This window comes from Spermophilus citellus (genome assembly GCF_964194105.1).
Source record: "Spermophilus citellus genome assembly, chromosome: 9".
NCBI lineage: Eukaryota > Metazoa > Chordata > Mammalia > Rodentia > Sciuridae > Spermophilus > Spermophilus citellus.
Window position 1 is genome coordinate 5,588,557 of NC_138191.1, and position 7,834 is coordinate 5,596,390.

Here is a 7,834-nt window from a genome sequence, read left to right on the forward strand (position 1 = left end):
GAAGAAGTATATAGGTGAATATTTCTTTACTGGCTATGTTTTTATTTTTATGTATGTTAGAAAAGTATAATTTGTACAAACATTACTAGATCTTTTTCTCATTGAAAACTTTTTTTTTTTTTAGTACTATAGTTAGGAATGGCAGGTTTTACACATTTACTTCCCTCTGTTTTCTCTCTAAACCACACAAAAATGATGACAAAGGGATTTTTATAAAAAGGCATAAGTATAAATATCAAGGACAGGAATTGATAATACTGAAATTTCTTTTTTTTTTCTTTTAGTTGGACACCTTTATTTTATGTATTTGTTTTTATGTGGTGCTGAGGATGGAACCCAGGGCCTCACTAGGTAAGTGCTCTACCACTGACCCACAACCCCAGCCCTGAAATTTGTCTTTTTATTAAAATATCTTTTGGTTGACAGAAGCTGTTGATTTGTTATAGCCAAATTTATGTTTTTCTTTTTTATGATTAGCGTTCTTTTTTTAATATTTATTTCTTAGTTGTAGTTGGACACAATATCTTTATTTTATTATGTGTGGTGCTGAGGATCAAACCCAGGGCCTTGCACATGCTAGGTGAGCACTTTACTGCTGAGTCACAACCCCAGCCCTGATTAGCATTCTTTATAACTTTCAGAAATCTCTCCTAACCCAAAGTTTAAAGGATATTTTCCTATTTATCTGGTAAAAGTTTTATTATAGTTTTTTTCTATAATAAAAACTACCTGGAATTTATCTTGGTGTATGGTCTGAATTGGGAGAAAACTTTATTTTTTCCCATTTGGAAATAGTATATTAATGGTTAGATAAGTATTTATAAATATACACACCTGTGGGCTGCGGCTCTAGCTCAGAGGCAGAGCACTTGCCTAGCATATGTGAGGCACTGGGTTCAATCCTTAGCATCACATAAAAGAATAAAGACTTGCTGTCCATCTACAATATAAAAAAGTTTTTTTTAAAGTATACTAGGTCTTTCTATTCTGTGCTAGGTCTTTGTATTCTCTTATACTCATCTACTTACCTGTCTTTGTGCCTGTATCACACTTTAAATATCACTTATGTTTAGTCTTTCCATCTTTTATTAAATAAATTCTCTTAATTGCTGGAGTTTATAAGAATACATTGGTTTTTCCAGTCATTTCTTTAGAATTTCACCATAAATACAAATGAAGCCAAAGATCACCATAAATGAAGAAAGCCTCTAAGATGAGTAATGGAGACTCATACAAAAGAAGCAACTTGGAAGAAACAGACTAGGCAGAGGAAAACTTAACCAGTATCATCTTTAGAAATATGAAATAATATATTGTGTCCTTAAAACTACCTAGGGTGGTGGTATATAACTGAAATTCCAGCTACTGGCGAGGCCAAGGCAGAAGGATTCCAAGTTTGAGGCTAGCCTGGAAAACTTTGTGAGACTGTCTCAAAATTAAATGAGCTGGGAGTATAGCTCAGTGATATAAGTGTTTACCTAGCATGTTCAAGACCCTGGGTTTAATTCTCAATGCTGGGGAGTGGAGGGGAAGTAATAAAAAATTACAAAAGGATGCTAGAAAAGAAAAGAGCAAAAGAACCTCAGAGACTTAAAAATGTGGTAGCAGAAATGGAAAAATAAATTATTTTGAAGACAAAGTTGAAGAAATATCCAAAAAAGTAGGTGAAATAAAAATATATATGTAAATTATCAATGAAATAAGAAAATAAACCAAGATAGAAGGATACTTTAAAAAAACAAACAAAAAAACTTTATTTTTATGTGGTGCTGAGGATGGAACCCAGTGCCTCGCATGGGCTAGGCAAGCTCCCTCCAATGAGCCACAACCCAGCCCCCTGGATATTACTTTATAATCTGAAAGGACCCACTATATGCTAGACATGAAGGATAAAGATAAACCTACTCCAAGGCACATCATGTGAGATTTTAGAACACTATAGAGACAAGGAGAAATTTTCAACTGGGGGGGAGGGGGAGAGCTCACAAAGGATTAGGAATCAGAACATAAACTTTAATAGCAAAATGAATTAAGAAATGGGCTGGGGTTGTGGCTCAGTAGTAGAGCTCTTGTCTTACCATATGAGGCACTGGGTTTGATCCTCAGCACCACATAAAAATAAATAAAAGGCATAAAAATATTTTTTAAAAAAGTACAGTGGAGCCAGGTTCTTGGGAGGCTGAGGCAGGAGGATCCCTGCATTTAGGAGTCCCAGACTGTTTGAGAGAAAATAAGCAAAAAATAAGACTGGAAGGCTGGGAATGTGGCTCAGTGGTAGAGCGCTTGCCTACCACGCGTGAGGCATTGGGTTCAATCCCAGTACCACATCAAAAATAAATAAACAAAATAAAGGTATTGTGTCCATCTACAACGTGTGTGTGTGTGTGTGTGTGTGTGTGTGTGTGTGTGTGAGAGAGAGAGAGAGAGAGAGAGTGGAGAGCCACCAATTCCACTACTGGGTATAAATCCAAAGGAAATGAAATCAGTATGTTGAAGAGATGAATCAACAGAAGTGTCCAACAAATAAGTAAAATATCTTTAAAAATAAAAATTAAGAGCCACCCACAGTGCCATGTGCCTGGAGCTGTGGGAGACCATGAGGCTGGAGGATGGCTTGGCTTCAGGAGTTCAAGGCCAGCCTGGACCACAGAGGGAAACTACATCTCAAAAAAATACATTAAAAAAATTTTAAAAAGCAAAGAAAAAAAGGGAGCAGAAAACTTACAAATACTGAAGGAAAATTACTTCGATCTAGAATTGTATACTATAACTATCAAATGTGGGAGGGCATTAGACACTTTTATACATGAAAGGTCTCCAATATTTGGGTCTCATGTACCTATGAGGAAACTTCTGGAGGAAGGAAGGGGTGGTTGTAATTGGGGATCTCCCTCTTCATCAGAAAGCAAGCTTTGAATTGGCTCAAAAGAGGGAAGAACTCCATAATGATGAAAGGAGGTTCCATGATATGGCTGTGCTTTCGATAAAGCAAACGGTCTAGGCTGCAGTGTGTCAGAAGAGTCCAGATGTCTTCAAAAAGATGAAACTAGCTGGGCACAGTGGCACATACCCATAATCACAGCTACTTGGGAAGCTGAGGCAGGATGATCGTTAAGTTTGAGGTCAACCTATCTCCAAATAAAAACTCTAGGGAAATAGCCTCATGTGGTTTATAGAATTATTTGATCCTCAAAATAAAAAGGCTTGGGGCTGGGGTTGTGGCTCAGAGGTAGAGCACTTGCCTAGCATGTGTGAGACACTGGGTTCCATCCTCAGCACCACATAAACAAAGATATTGTGTCCACCCAAAACTAAAAAATATTAAAAAAGTAAAAAGGCTCAGTGGTAAAGCACCCACCAGATTCAATCCCCAGCACAGGGGGGGAAAACTGATTAAAACAAAATTTTTTTTTTTTAGTTGTAGATGGACACAATATCTTTATTTTTTATTTATTTATTTTTATATGGTGCTGAGGATTGAACCCAGTGCCTCACACATGCAAGGCAAGCAGTTTACCACTGAGATACAATCCCAGCCCTGATATATTTTAATTATTGAAAAAATTTAACAATTGTGGGGCAAAAGAGCTTGGGATTTGAATAAAGGGCAAGTGCTTAGAAAACTAAGTTAACAATAAGACAACAATTGCTCTATTAATTGTATCAGGGATACAAAATGAGGAGTTTAGTTAAATTATACCATATGGCCCACTTTTTTGGTTGTGGTAGTACTGGGATGGAATCCAGGTATGCCCTACTACTAAATTATAAATCCAGCCCATTTTATTTTTTCTTTCAAGGCAGGGTCTTACTGAGTTGCTGAGGCTGACTTCATACTTGGGATCCTGCTTCAGCTTCTTGAGTAGCCAGAATTACATGGATGTGCCCCTGCACCCCACTGGCCTAGCTTTAAGTGGCATATACTATGATAACAAATAATATTGCTACAATATAAGGTATAATGGGTCTTTGTTGGGAAGGCAGAGGAATTGAAGTATGCATATTTTTGTGGGGAAAGGACAGAATATCTAAATAGTGTAAAGTTGATAAGTAGTATCTAAAACAAAAATAACATGTAACACTATGAGCATATTATTTGGAGATACAGTGGTAAGTATTAAAGGAAACTTAAAAAGTTTGAAATAGTTGCCTCTGGGGAATAAACATTTATGGAGAATATTTATGTTGAGGTTGGGAAGCTGATATTTTTCATATGGCTTGTAGAATTATTTGACCCTTTAAATATCTACATATTACTAATAAATTTATAGTCAGGTGTGGTGGTGCATGCCTATAATCCCAGCGGGAGGCTAAGGCAGGAGGATGGAGAGTTCAAAGCCAGTCTCAGCAAAAGTGAGGCACTTGGCAACTCAGCGAGAACCTGTCTCTAAATAAAATACAAATAGGGATGGGGATGTGGCTCAGTGATTGAGTGCTCCTGAGTTCAATCCCCAGTAACAAAAATAAATAAATAAATTTATAGATACAATGCAAAAAAATTAAGGAAAATAAAATTACAGAGGAAATACATTTACAGTTGTGTTGGCATTTGACAGGGTGGTGATTCAGCAGATCAGTGGGGAAAAGATGGACTGATTGCTTAAGAGATGATTTGGGGAAAACCAAAAGAAAAAAATGGCAATGGATTTTCAGTGTATGTTGTGCTGGAAAGGTTGAAAGCCTAAGGTTAAAGGTGAACTTAAAATGCTAATACAAGAACTTGTTATATTTGTGATTTTGAACTAGAGAAATACTTTGGGTTGGGGGACAAGTACTGGGGATTGAACCCAGGGGTGCTCTACGACTAGAGAACATCTCCAGCCCTTTATATTTTTTTTATTTTGAGACAGGGTTGCTCTTAAGTTGCTGAGGGTTTTGCTAAATTGCCATGGCTGGCTTTGAACTTTGCAGTCTTCCTGCCTCAGCCTCCCAAGTTGCTGGGATTACAGACCTCTCAACTCAATGACAAATGCAGATTTTAGAAACAACAAGATACCCAGCAATTAGGCAAAAATTAGTCTGGTAATGCCAAATATTAATAACAATGTGAAGAGATGGAGCTCTTTTGTACTCCTGCAGGGAGTATGGATTAATACAGCTATTTCTGGTTTTATTATTTAATTACTTTGAGAAATTAAATAAGCACATACTCAATGATCCAGCAATCTTAATTCTTGATGAATATTTTAGGGAAACTTGTGTCTAGATTTATAAGGGAGTCACAAATAATATTTATCACAGCACCATTTATATTAGAACTGTGTTAGGTAATTTTCATTAGAGAAGTAGAGAGGTTAAATACAAGGGTTTCATAGTATAGATGCTACTTGGTAGATAAAAATATTGGCAAAAGGAAGCATGGAGGGCTGGGGATGTGGCTCAAGCGGTAGCGCGCTCGCCTGGCATGCGTGCGGCCCGGGTTCGATCCTCAGCACCACATACCAACAAAGATGTTGTGTCCGCCGAGAACTAAAAAATAAATATTAAAAATTCTCTCTCTCCTCTCTCACTCTCTCTTAAAAAAAAAAAAAAAAGGAAGCATGGAGAGATGTTAAAAACAGTAATGAGCAAAAAAGAAGAAAGAAAGAAAAAGTCAGACATAGTGGTGTACACCTGTAATTCCAGCAGCTTGGGAGGCCGAGGCAGGAGGATCACAAGGTCAAAGCCAGGCTTGGCAACTTAGCAAGGCCATAAACAATTTAGTGAGATCCTGTCTCAAAATAAAAAGGGTTCGGGGTATGGCTTAGTGGTTAATATCCCTGGGTTCAATTTCTGGTGCAAAAAAAAATGATTTTTTTTGGGCACAATAACATGTCAATCGAAAATCACACCAAGAAACTTTTGGCTATCCCAGTTAAAGAGGTCTATGAACCGGGCACTGTGGTTCACACTTGTAATCCCAGCTACTCAGGATGCTGAGGCAGAATAATTGCAAGTTCAAGGCCAACCTAGGCAACTTTGTGTGACCCTATTTCAAAACTTAAAAAGAGCTGGCGATGTAGGTTAGTGGTAGAGCATCCCTGGCTTTAATCCCCAGTACTACAAAAACAGGTCGATTGGCAGAGGTGAGTGCCTATGAACTTGAGGTTTTTGAACACAATGCATCTATCCAAATTATTGGCTTACCACTACCCTCTGCAGGGTGACCCTGAGGGAAAATTAAAATAGGAACAAAAGAACTGGGCAGAGGGGCTGGAGTTACGGCTCAGAGGTAGAGCACTTGCCCAGCACATGCAAGGCACTGGGTTTGAGCCTCAGTATCACATTAAATAAATAAAGGTATTGTGTCCAACTACAACTAAAAAAATAATAATTTAAAAAAATTGGGCAGAGGGGGCTGGGGATGTGGCTCAAGCAGTAGCGTGCTCGCCTGGCATTTGTGCGGCCCGGGTTCAATCCTCAGCACCACATACCAACAAAGATGTTGTGTCTGCCGATAACTAAAAAATAAATATTAAAGTTCTCTCTCTCTCTCTCTCTCTCTCTCTCCCTCCCCTCCCCCTCCCCCTCTCTCTCTCTTTAAAAAAAAAAAAAAATTGGGCAGAGACAGCAGCAGCAGCACACTGTGGAAAAGATAGATTTTTCAGTTTAATTCCAGGCAAATCACATATATGCACATACTACTACCACCACTGACAATAACAAAACAACAGTACTCCAAAAACAGATTCAGAGTTCCTAAAGTGTATTATCTAAAAGGACTGGGTTGAGCGCTGTGGCACATGCCTGTAATCCCAGCAGCTTAGGAGACTGAGACAAGAGGATTGCATGTTCAAGACCAGCCTCAGCAACTTAGGCCCTAAGCAACTAAGTGAGACCCTGTCTCAAAATGAAAACAAAAATGACTGGGGATGTAGCTCGGTGGTAAAGCACCCCTGAGTTAAATATCCAATATCAAAAAATAACATAAGTTGAGTCTGGGATTATAGCTTGGTAGTACAATACTTGTCTAGAACATGCAAGGCTCTGGGTTCAGTCCCCAATACCACACTCATGCATGTATACATGTGCACACATACCAATTACCTAAAATAACCAGTTTCTAACCCAAATTATGAGCCATTTGAATAAATAGGAAACTGTGATCCACACCTAGAATAAACAAAAAAGTCAATAAAAGCTTAGTCTGAGTAGGCCCAGATGTTGAATTTGGCAGACAGTTTTCAAAGCAGATTTTATAAATATTTTTAGAGATTTAAAGGAAAATATTTGTTGGGCAAGGTGACACATGCCTTGAGTCCCACCTATTTGGGAGGCTAAGTGAGTTGGGAGGATTAGTTGAGCCCATGAATTTGAGACCACTCTGGGCAACACAAACCCCATCTCAAAAATACAAAAACAAACGAAAAAAATTTGACAATGATTCAACAAATAGGGAATCTCAGTAGAGAAACAGAGGCTGTAAAATAATAATAATAATAATAATAATAATAATAATAATAATAATAGCCAGTGGTAGTTTTAGAATTGTAAAGTGTAGCAACTGAAAGGAAACATTTAGTAGATGGCCCAATTGCATGTAGGAAATAACATGCAATTATCTAATCTGAAGAACAGAGAAATTATCTAATCTGAAGAATAGAGAAAAAAATGTTATTAGGCTCGGCCTGAAGGCATACACTTGCAGTCCTAGCTACTCAGGAGGGTGCAGCAGAGGATGGCAAGTTCAAGGCCAGTCTGGGCAATTTAATGATACCTTCTCATAATTAAAAGAAAAAAAAAAAAGCCGGGGCATGTACATTCTTGCCTAGCATGCATGAGGCCTGGGTTCAATTCTCAGTATTGAAAGAAAAAAAAAGACTATGTTAGAAAGGAGGAGATATCTAAAATCAAT